At 52.7% G+C, this 12,966-nt stretch overlaps 1 protein-coding gene across 1 annotated transcript in view; it reads left to right on the top strand.

Moving 5' to 3' along the window:
• CNTNAP5 (contactin associated protein family member 5) overlaps positions 1–12,966 on the top strand; it is a 334,380-nt gene that overhangs the window by 75,075 nt on the left and 246,339 nt on the right. The gene's annotated exons all lie outside the window — the stretch shown is intronic.

The following is a 12,966-nucleotide window of genomic DNA, read 5'->3' as shown; positions in this document are numbered from 1 at the left end:
CCTCTCTCCATGTTGTAGATTTGTCCATCCTCCCTCCATGTTCTAGATTTGTCCATCCTACTGTATCTCCATGTTGTAGGTTTGTCCATCCTCTCTCCATGTTGTAGGTTTGTCCATCCTCCCTCCATGCTGTAGGTTTGTCCATCCTCTCTCCATGTTGTAGGTTTGTCCATCCTCTCTCCATGTTGTAGGTTTGTCCATCCTCTCTCCATGTTGTAGGTTTGTCCATCCTCTCTCCATGTTGTAGGTTTGTCCATCCTCCCTCCATGCTGTAGGTTTGTCCATCCTCTCTCCATGTTGTAGGTTTGTCCATCCTCCCTCCATGTTGTAGATTTGTCCATCCTACTGTATCTCCATGTTGTAGATTTGTCCATCCTCTCTCCATGTTGTAGGTTTGTCCATCCTCTCTTCATGTTGTAGGTTTGTCCATCCTCTCTCCATGTTGTAGGTTTGTCCATCCTCTCTTCATGTTGTAGGTTTGTCCATCCTTTCTCCATGTTGTAGGTTTGTCCATCCTCTCTCCATGTTGTAGGTTTGTCCATCCTCTCTCCATGTTGTAGGTTTGTCCATCCTCTCTCCATGTTGTAGGTTTGTCCATCCTCTCTTCATGTTGTAGGTTTGTCCCGGTCGTCTTTACTTCTCTGAAACATAAAATGAAGGACGGCGTCTCCAGCACAAACCTGGTGATTGGCTTCAGAGAATCTGAATGAGTGTTGGGTTTAATGTCTTAGTGACTGTGGACGCCTCTGAGCGCCTCGGGCCTCTCTACCTCTGATACGTCACCTCTGATACGTCACCCGCACGACCTGGCACCGTATACGCTGCCCCTGTGTAATGGAGACTGTTACCTGAGGTCACACGGAGCAGCAGGTGAGGGGCATGCTGGGAGCCGCTCTCCACCCTCACCACTCATTACAGACTCACATTCCCAGAATTAATTAACATTGCAGAAAACCTCGGCCGCCGCTGATTGGAAATGATGCTAAGAAGCTGTTTATTGTCTCTTGTTACTTTGTATCTCACTCATGTTTTTTCAGGTTTGTGATGAGAAAATTTGGAGCAGATACATTTGCATCATGTGAAAGAAGAAATAGGGACAGCAGGTGGCTCTATGCATGGTCAGCGTATGGGCCCCATGTCCGGACAGCAGGTGGCTCTATGCATGGTCAGCGTATGGGCCCCATGTCCGGACAGCAGGTGGCTCTATGCATGGTCAGCGTATGGGCCCCATGTCCGGACAGCAGGTGGCTCTATGCATGGTCAGCGTATGGGCCCCATGTCCGGACAGCAGGTGGCTCTATGCATGGTCAGCGTATGGGCCCCATGTCCGGACAGCAGGTGGCTCTATGCATGGTCAGCGTATGGGCCCCATGTCCGGACAGCAGGTGGCTCTATGCATGGTCAGCGTATGGCCCCATGTCCGGACAGCAGGTGGCTCTATGCATGGTCAGCGTATGGGCCCCATGTCCGGACAGCAGGTGGCTCTATGCATGGTCAGCGTATGGGCCCCATGTCCGGACAGCAAGTGGCTCTATGCATGGTCAGCGTATGGGCCCCATGTCCGGACAGCAGGTGGCTCTATGCATGGTCAGCGTATGGGCCCCATGTCCGGACAGCAGGTGGCTGTATGCATGGTCAGCGTATGGGCCCCATGCCTTGACAGTATATGGGCCCCATGCCTTGACAGTATATGGGCCCCATGCTTTGACAGTATATGGGCCTCATGCCTGGACAGTATATGGGCCCCATGTCCGGACAGTATATGGGCCCCTTGTCTGGACAGTATATGGTCCCCATGCCTGGATAGTATATGTGTCCCATGTCTGGACAGTATATGAGCCCCATGTCTGGACAATATTTGGGCCCCTTGTCTGGACAGTATATGTGTCCCATGTCTGGACAGTATATAGGCCCCTTGTCTGGACAGTATATGGGCCCCTTGTCTGGACAGTATATGGGCCCCTTGTCTGGACAGTATATGGGTCCCATGTCCGGACAGTATATGGGCCCCTTGTCCGGACAGTATATGGGCCCCTTGTCCGGACAGTATATGGGCCCCATGTCCGGACAGTATATGGGCCCCATGTCCGGACAGTATATGGGCCCCATGTCCGGACAGTATATGGGCCCCTTGTCCGGACAGTATATGGGCCCCTTGTCCGGACAGTATATGGGCCCCTTGTCCGTACAGTATATGGGCCTAATGTCTGGACAGTATATGGGCCCCATGTCCGGACAGTATATGGGCCCCATGTCCGGACAGTATATGGGCCCCTTGTCCGGACAGTATATGGGCCCCTTGTCCGGACAGTATATGGTCCCCATGTCTGGACAGTATATGGGATCCTTGTCTGGACAGTATATGGGCCCCATGTCTGGACAGTATATGGGCCCCTTGTCTGGACAGTATATGGGCCCCTTGTCTGGACAGTATATGGGCCCCTTGTCTGGACAGTATATGGGCCCCATGTCTGGACAGTATTTGGGCCCTATGTCTGGACAGTATTTGGGCCCCATGTCTGGACAGTATATGGGCCCCTTGTCTGGACAGTATATGGGCCCCATGTCTGGACAGTATTTGGGCCCTATGTCTGGACAGTATATGGGCCCCTTGTCTGGACAGTATTTGGGCTCCATGTCTGAACAGTATATGGGCCCCTTGTCTGGACAGTATATATGTCCAATGTCCGGACAGCGTATAGAATGGCTGATCACATGATGACTGTCTAGTCTTAGTTTGCACATGTACTAGACACCACTAGTATACAGGGGCCGCTGTGTATCGCAGCTCATCCTGCAGTTTGGCTTTATGGCAGATTTGGAGTAAATCCGGTGGATGTTATTATTGTGATTATTATTCCTGCGCCTCATCTCCATTTACCTCCCGGCAAATCCACCAATCACAGACCCCAAAGAGCCGCAATGTGTGTACACTGACAGACGCTTTAATAAATGAGTATTATTCCTGGCGGAGCATCTGAGGTAACGTGGAGAACACCAGGCCCAGGCGGCTGCAGCGCGAGCTCCATCATACATCAAGCCTGGAAATCCATCCATCACTTCTGCTTCTCTCTCCTAACACTCACAGCGTCAGTCTGCAGAAGAATAGATCAGTCATCCGTCTGTCAGTGAGGAGAGGACGGGGTGGGGGTAGGGAGGGTCTGAAGCTGAAGACAGCAGTGTAACCCGGAGTACATTGCAGCAGCCACGTGGCTCTCCTGTCTGGTGCAGCTCACATACTCGCAGAGCAGCGGGGGAGCAATTATAATATACACAACTATATCTGCTCGGAGTATATATATGTCAGGATATAATTACCTGCAATCTAATGGATGGCTGAGAACTCTGCAGGATCGGCGCATTCTCCTCATCGGTAGATTCATGCGGAGTCATCGGAATCAGGTTCCCTGGCAACCACGGACGTCATTTCTAGGTGGTCACAGGCAGGTTATGTTATATAGGAGACCCCCGACCCCTTATACTATACACTGGGGGGTCACAGGCAGGTTATGTTATATAGGAGACCCCCGACCCCTTATACTATACACTGGGGGTCACGACTCACAGGCAGGTTATGTTATATAGGAGACCCCCAACCCCTTATACTATACACTGGGGGTCACAGGCAGGTTATGTTATATAGGAGACCCCAACCCCTTATACTATACACTGGGGGTCACAGGCAGGTTATGTTATATAGGAGACCCCAACCCCTTATACTATACACTGGGGGGTCACAGGCAGGTTATGTTATATAGGAGACCCCTGCCCCCATATACTATACACTGGGGGTCACAGGCAGGTTATGTTATATAGGAGACCCCAACCCCTTATACTATACACTGGGGGGTCACAGGCAGGTTATGTTATATAGGAGACCCCAACCCCTTATACTATACACTGGGGGGGGGGTCACAGGCAGGTTATGTTATATAGGAGACCCCCAACCCCTTATACTATACACTGGGGGGTCACAGGCAGGTTATGTTATATAGGAGACCCCCAACCCCTTATACTATACACTGGGGGTCACAGGCAGGTTATGTTATATAGGAGACCCCTGACCCCTTATACTATACACTGGGGGGTCACAGGCAGGTTATGTTATATAGGAGACCCCCAACCCCTTATACTATACACTGGGGGTCACAGGCAGGTTATGTTATATAGGAGACCCCTGACCCCTTATACTATACACTGGGGGGGTCACAGGCAGGTTATGTTATATAGGAGACCCCAACCCCTTATACTACACACTGGTGGGGTCACAGGCAGGTTATGTTATATAGGAGACCCCCAACCCCTTATACTATACACTGGGGGTCACAGGCAGGTTATGTTATATAGGAGACCCCCGACCCCTTATACTATACAATGGGGGGTCACAGGCAGGTTATGTTATATAGGAGACCCCTGACCCCTTATACTATACACTGGGGGTCACAGGCAGGTTATGTTATATAGGAGACCCCCAACCCCTTATACTATACACTGGGGGGTCACAGGCAGGTTATGTTATATAGGAGACCTCCAACCCCTTATACTATACACTGGGGGTCACAGGCAGGTTATGTTATATAGGAGACCCCCAACCCCTTATACTACACACTGGTGGGGTCACAGGCAGGTTATGTTATATAGGAGACCCCCAACCCCTTATACTATACACTGGGGGTCACAGGCAGGTTATGTTATATAGGAGACCCCCAACCCCTTATACTATACACTGGGGGGTCACAGGCAGGTTATGTTATATAGGAGACCCCTGACCCCTTATACTATACACTGGTGGGGTCACAGGCAGGTTATGTTATATAGGAGACCCCTGACCCCTTATACTATACACTGGGGGGTTCACAGGCAGGTTATGTTATATAGGAGACCCCAACCCCTTATACTATACACTGGGGGGTCACAGGCATGTATGTTATATAGGAGACCCCTGCCTCCTTATACTATACACTGGGGGGTCACAGGCAGTGTATGTTATATAGGAGACCCCTGACCCCTTATACTATACACTGGGGGTCACAGGCAGGTTATGTTATATAGGAGACCCCTTATACTATACACTGGGGGTCCCCAGGAGGTGGTTACAGGCAGGTTATGTTATATAGGAGACCCCTACCGCTCCATACTATACACTGGGGGTCACAGGCATGTATGTTATATAGGAGACCCCTGACCCCTTATACTATACACTGGGGGGTCACAGGCATGTATGTTATATAGGAGACCCCTGACCCCTTATACTATACACTTGGGGGTTACAGGCAGGTTATGTTATATAGGAGACCCCTGACCCCTTATACTATACACTGGTAGTTCCCAACCTGGCTCTTCAGTTGTTGAAGATAAAATGTTGCAAAATTATTATTTTTTTCTTGCAACATTTAAACACTTTGCAGTATTGTTTCCAGTTTGGTCAGTGCATGATGGGAGTTTTGCAACATTGTAATTGTGCATCTGCATCACCTAAGAATGATGGGAGTTGTGTGCGACATTTATAAAAGTTCTTAAATATTGGAACATTGCAATTGTTTTGACAAAGCATGATGGGAAATGGGAAAGCATGATGGGGAGCCGCAGGATGGAAGAACCCCCAAAAGTAGCAGATAAGTGGCAACTACTAATTAGTGCCATAATACTGCAGCTGGGGGCCCCCAATATGCTGTGGCTAGGGATGGCCCCCCTTATACTGCGGCTGGTGGTGGCCCCCCTTATACTGCAGCTGGTGGTGGCCCCCTTATACTGCGGCTCGGGGTAGCCCCCCTTATACTGCAGCTGGGGGCCACCAATATGCTGTGGCTGGGGATGGCCCCCCTTATACTGCAGCTGGTGGTGGCCCCCATTATACTGCGGCTGGTTGTGGCCCCCCTTATACTGTGGCTGGGGATGGCCCCCCTTATACTGCGGCTGGTGGGGACCCCGTTATACTGCAGCTGGTGGTGGCCCCCCTTATACTGCGGCTGATAGTGGCCCCCATTTTACTGCGGCTTGGGGTGACCCCCATAATACTGCAGCTGGTGGTGGCCCCCCTTATACTGCGGCTGGTGGTAGCCCCCCTTATACTGCAGCTGGGGTTGGCCCCCCTTATACTGCGGCTGGTGGTAGCCCCCCCTATACTGCAGCTGGGGGTGGCCCCCCTTATACTGCGGCTGGGTGTAGCCCCCCTTATACTGCGGCTGGAGGTGGCCCCCCTTATACTGCGGCTGGGGGTGGCCCCCCTTATACTGCTGCTGGGGGTGGCCCCCCTTATACTGCGGCTGGAGGTGGCCCCCCTTATACTGCAGCTGGGGGTGGCCCCCCTTATACTGCGGCTGGGGGTAGCCCCCCTTATACTGCGGCTGGAGGTGGCCCCCCTTATACTGGGGGTGGCCCCTCTTATACTGGGGGTGGCCCCCCTTATACTGCGGCTGGAAGTGGCCCCCCTTATACTGCAGCTGGGGGTGGCCCCCATTATACTGCGGCTGGGGGTGGCTCCCTTATACTGCGGCTGGGGTGGCTCCCTTATACTGCGGCTGGTAGTGGCCCCCATTATACTGCGGCTGGTAGTGGCCCCCCTTATACTGTGGCTGGGGATGGCCCCCCTTATACTGCGGCTGGTGGGGGCCCCGTTATACTGCGGCTGGTGGGGACCCCGTTATACTGCAGCTGGTGGTGGCCCACCTTATACTGCGGCTGATAGTGGCCCCCATTTTACTGCGGCTTGGGGTGACCCCCATAATACTGCAGCTGGTGGTGGCCCCCCTTATACTGCGGCTGGTGGTGCCCCCCCCTATACTGCAGCTGGGGGTGGCCCCCCTTATACTGCGGCTGGTAGTGGCCCCCCTTATACTGTGGCTGGGGATGGCCCCCCTTATACTGCGGCTGGTGGGGGCCCCGTTATACTGCGGCTGGTGGGGACCCCGTTATACTGCAGCTGGTGGTGGCCCACCTTATACTGCGGCTGATAGTGGCCCCCATTTTACTGCGGCTTGGGGTGACCCCCATAATACTGCAGCTGGTGGTGGCCCCCCTTATACTGCGGCTGGTGGTGCCCCCCCCTATACTGCAGCTGGGGGTGGCCCCCCTTATACTGCAGCTGGGGGTGGCCCCCCTTATACTGCGGCTGGGGGTGGCCCCCATTATACTGCAGCTGGTGGTGGCCCCCCTTATACTGCAGCTGGGGGTGGCCCCCTTATACTGCGGCTGGGGGTGGCGCCCCATTATACTGCGGCTGGGGGTGGCCCCCCTTATACTGCGGTGGGTGGTGGCCCCCCTTATACTGGGGGTGGCCCCCCTTATACTGCAGCTGGGGGTGGCCCCCCTTATACTGCGGCTGATAGTGGCCCCCATTTTACTGCGGCTTGGGGTGACCCCCATAATACTGCAGCTGGTGGTGGCCCCCCTTATACTGCGGCTGGTGGTGCCCCCCCCTATACTGCAGCTGGGGGTGGCCCCCCTTATACTGCAGCTGGGGGTGGCCCCCCTTATACTGCGGCTGGGGGTGGCCCCCATTATACTGCAGCTGGTGGTGGCCCCCCTTATACTGCAGCTGGGGGTGGCCCCCTTATACTGCGGCTGGGGGTGGCGCCCCATTATACTGCGGCTGGGGGTGGCCCCCCTTATACTGCGGCTGGTGGTGCCCCCCCCTATACTGCAGCTGGGGGTGGCCCCCCTTATACTGCAGCTGGGGGTGGCCCCCCTTATACTGCGGCTGGGGGTGGCCCCCATTATACTGCAGCTGGTGGTGGCCCCCCTTATACTGCAGCTGGGGGTGGCCCCCTTATACTGCGGCTGGGGGTGGCGCCCCATTATACTGCGGCTGGGGGTGGCCCCCCTTATACTGCGGTGGGTGGTGGCCCCCCTTATACTGGGGGTGGCCCCCCTTATACTGCAGCTGGGGGTGGCCCCCCTTATACTGCGGCTGATAGTGGCCCCCATTTTACTGCGGCTTGGGGTGACCCCCATAATACTGCAGCTGGTGGTGGCCCCCCTTATACTGCGGCTGGTGGTGCCCCCCCCTATACTGCAGCTGGGGGTGGCCCCCCTTATACTGCAGCTGGGGGTGGCCCCCCTTATACTGCGGCTGGGGGTGGCCCCCATTATACTGCAGCTGGTGGTGGCCCCCCTTATACTGCAGCTGGGGGTGGCCCCCTTATACTGCGGCTGGGGGTGGCGCCCCATTATACTGCGGCTGGGGGTGGCCCCCCTTATACTGCGGTGGGTGGTGGCCCCCCTTATACTGGGGGTGGCCCCCCTTATACTGCAGCTGGGGGTGGCCCCCCTTATACTGCGGCTGGGGGTGGCGCCCCATTATACTGCGGCTGGGGTGGCTCCCTTATACTGCGGCTGGGGTGGCCCCCCTTATACTGCGGCTGGGGTGGCTCCCTCATACTGCGGCTGGTGGTGGCTCCCTTATACTGCGGCTGGTGGTGGCGCCCCATTATACTGCGGGTGGGGGTGGCTCCCTTATACTGCGGCTGGGGTGGCTCCCTTATACTGCAGCTGGGGGTGGCCCCCCTTATACTGCGGCTGGGGGTAGCCCCCCTTATACTGCGGCTGGAGGTGGCCCCCCTTATACTGGGGGTGGCCCCTCTTATACGGGGGGTGGCTCCCTTATACTGCGGCTGGGGTGGCTCCCTTATACTGCGGCTGGGGTGGCTCCCTTATACTGCGGCTGGGGGTGGCTCCCTTATACTGCGGCTGGTGGTGGCCCCCCTTATACTGCGGCTGGTGGTGGCGCCCCATTATACTGCGGCTGGGGGTGGCTCCCTTATACTGCGGCTGGGGGTAGCCCCCCTTATACTGCAGCTGGGGGTAGCCCCCCTTATACTGCGGCTGGGGGTGGCCCCCTTATTATTTATAGCGCTGTATATATCTGTTTTGGTTTTCAGATGCTATAACACTGCAGCTTAGTATGTTAATATAGTAAGTGATAAACTCGTCTCTGCTTCACCTTCATGTAGTCGTACACTGCTCTCCACTACACTGGGCCCCCCGCTCCCTGTAAGATGAGGGGGACGTCATTTCCATGGCAGATAGGAGGCTCGCCGTCCTCTGCAGGTGATGTCCCCGATGTCTCAGGACATGATGAAAAGCAGAGCCGTCTGTTATGGATCTGATGTCTGAGGAGAAGATGCAGAGTGTGCAGGAACTGCGGCCGCTCGCTGCATCTAATGAATGCTAAGCAGCCCCGACAGCCGACTGACAATGGCGGAGCTGCCCCTGTCCATAAACCTTGTCTGATGGCAGAGACAGGCGACATGCTACACCGCGTATACACCCACCCAGCACTGCTACATCATACAGGACATGCTACACCGCGTATACACCCACCCAGCACTGCTACATCATACAGGACATGCTACACCGCGTATACACCCACCCAGCACTGCTACATCATACAGGACATGCTACACCGCGTATACACCCACCCAGCACTGCTACATCATACAGGACATGCTACACCACGTATACACCCACCCAGCACTGCTACATCATACAGGACATGCTACACCGCGTATACACCCACCCAGCACTGCTACATCATACAGGACATGCTACACCGCGTATACACCCAGCACTGCTACATCATACAGGACATGCTACACCGCATATACACCCACCCAGCACTGCTACATCATACAGGACATGCTACACCGCGTATACACCCACCCAGCACTGCTACATCATACAGGACATGCTACACCGCGTATACACCCACCCAGCACTGCTACATCATACAGGACATGCTACACCGCGTATACACCCAGCACTGCTACATCATACAGGACATGCTACACCGCATATACACCCACCCAGCACTGCTACATCATACAGGACATGCTACACAGCGTATACACCCACCCAGCACTGCTACATCATACAGGACATGCTACACCGCGTATACACCCACCCAGCACTGCTACATCATACAGGACATGCTACACCGCATATACTACACTGCTACCTCATACAGGGCATGCTACACCGCGTATACACCCACCCAGCACTGCTACATCATACAGGACATGTTACACTGCGTATACACCCACCCAGCACTGCTACATCATACAGGACATGCTACACTGCGTATACAACCATCCAGCACTGCTACATCATACAGGACCTGCTACACCACGTATACACCCACCCAGCACTGCTTCATCATACAGGACATGCTACACCGCGTATACTGTACACCCACCCAGCACTGCTACATCATACAGGACATGCTACACCACGTATACACCCACCCAGCACTGCTACATCATACAGGACATGCTACGCTGCGTATACACCCACCCAGCACTGCTACATCATACAGGACATGCTACACCACGTATACACCCACCCAGCACTGCTTCATCATACAGGACATGCTACACTGTGTATACACCCAGCACTGCTACATCATACAGGACATGCTACACCACGTATACAACCATCCTGCACTGCTACATCATACAGGACATGCTACACCGCGTATACTGTACACCCACCCAGCACTGCTACATCATACAGGACATGCTACACCGCGTATACTGTACACCCACCCAGCACTGCTACATCATACAGGACATGCTACACTGCGTATACACCCAGCACTGCTACATCATACAGGACATGCTACACCACGTATACACTTACCCAGCAGTGCTACATCATACAGGACATGCTACACCACGTATACACCCAGCACTGCTACATCATACAGGACATGCTACACCGCGTATACACCCACCCAGCACTGCTACATCATACAGGACATGCTACACCACGTATACACCCAGCACTGCTACATCATACAGGACATGCTACACCACGTATACACCCAGCACTGCTTCATCATACAAGACATGCTATACAGCGTATACACCCACCCAGCACTGCTACATCATACAGGACATGCTACACCGCGTATACACCCAGCACTGCTACATCATACAGGACATGCTACACCACGTATACACCCACCCAGCACTGCGTCATCATACAGGACATGCTACACTGTGTATACACCCAGCACTGCTACATCATACAGGACATGCTACACCACGTATACACCCACCCAGCACTGCTTCATCATACAGGACATGCTACACCACGTATACACCCACCCAGCACTGCTTCATCATACAGGACATGCTACACCACGTATACACCCAGCACTGCTACATCATACAGGACATGCTACACTGTGTATACACCCAGCACTGCTACATCATACAGGACATGCTACACCGCGTATACACCCACCCAGCACTGCTTCATCATACAGGACATGCTACACCGCGTATACACCCAGCACTGCTACATCATACAGGACATGCTATACCGCGTATACACCCACCCAGCACTGCTACATCATACAGGACATGTTACACTGTGTATACACCCAGCACTGCTACATCATACAGCACATGCTACACCGCGTATACACCCAGCACTGCTACATCATACAGGACATGTTACACTGTGTATACACCCAGCACTGCTACATCATACAGGACATGCTATACCGCGTATACACCCACCCAGCACTGCTACATCATACAGGACATGCTACACCGCGTATACACCCAGCACTGCTACATCATACAGGACATACTACACTGTGTATACACCCAGCACTGCTACATCATACAGGACATGCTACACTGTGTATACACCCAGCACTGCTACATCATACAGGACATGCTACACCGTGTATACACCCACCCAGCACTGCTTCATCATACAGGACATGCTACACCACGTATACACAGTATATATATATATATATAATATACTCTCCAGTGCTGTGTGATACATTATATATACACAATCTCCAGTGCTGTGTGATACAGTATATATATATACTCTCCAGTGCTGTGCGATACAGTATATATGTATATACTCTGCAGTGCTGTGTGATACAGTATATACACGGTGCAGCACGTCTCTGATACATTGCAGACCCCCGTGAAGCTGCATCTGTTGCGTTCCTCCAGCACATAATGCTGCCTGTGCTGTGTGATATACACCCACCACTGCTGCCTGTTATACATCATGTATACAATGTAGTTGTTATTTTTATTATCACCATATGGGATTCTCTGTAACATTTCAGATTACGCCCAATTACAGTGATCCCGACCTCGGAATAGGGAGCTATAAATAATCGCACAGACCGGATGACACATTCGCACTTATTCAGTTGTTGTTTTTATCAATTACAAATTCCAGGTGTAATGGTGCAATGGCGGTATATACTATTCTATATATGTGTATACAAGAGGGAGAATACAGGGGAGGCAGGGATCAGAAGGGAAACCCCAGTTATCATCAATAGCATTCCCTATACCAGAGCATCAGCGACCCCGGAGGACTCCCTCCACCTCATCTCTGGCTGTAACCGCTATATAACAACAACATCTATATGTTACACCGTTATTATAGCCATCAATGATGACCATCTATCAGTAATAATGGCTGCAGATGAAGTTCATGAACATTATTGGCGGCCGTCATTACCAATAGAGAGTGTTTACTTGTTCCTAAAATACTTAAAAGATGGTCATTTTCATGAAGTGTGACTTATTGTAGTTCTATTCCTGTATATAGGAGCATGAATACAAAAACAACCATGGGCATAGATTCTGAATCACTGCAAAATTTATTTATCATAATTATAATAATAACATGATAGAGATTTCATATAAAATATCATTAAAAAGTATTTAAAAAACAACCAGGTACCATACATGTAAAATAGACAACAACAAAGGATAGATGGGTGATCACAAATAAAAGATAATAAACCACACTAGTGTGTCCTCCCTCAAAGTAAACCTGCTATTCCAGCAATCGTATGGTTCAGGACCCACACAAGTAATCATAGACCGTAATACCACTCACCCATCCGTCCTCTGAGGGTCACAACTGTCCCTACGTACGTTTCACCGCAACCGGGCTTCTTCAGGGAACTGTCCCCCTACC

This window comes from Dendropsophus ebraccatus, chromosome 9, assembly GCF_027789765.1.
Source record: "Dendropsophus ebraccatus isolate aDenEbr1 chromosome 9, aDenEbr1.pat, whole genome shotgun sequence".
Classification (NCBI taxonomy): Eukaryota; Metazoa; Chordata; class Amphibia; order Anura; family Hylidae; genus Dendropsophus; species Dendropsophus ebraccatus.
Note: the sequence above shows the minus strand (reverse complement) of the source record. Positions and strands in the feature narration are given on the sequence as shown.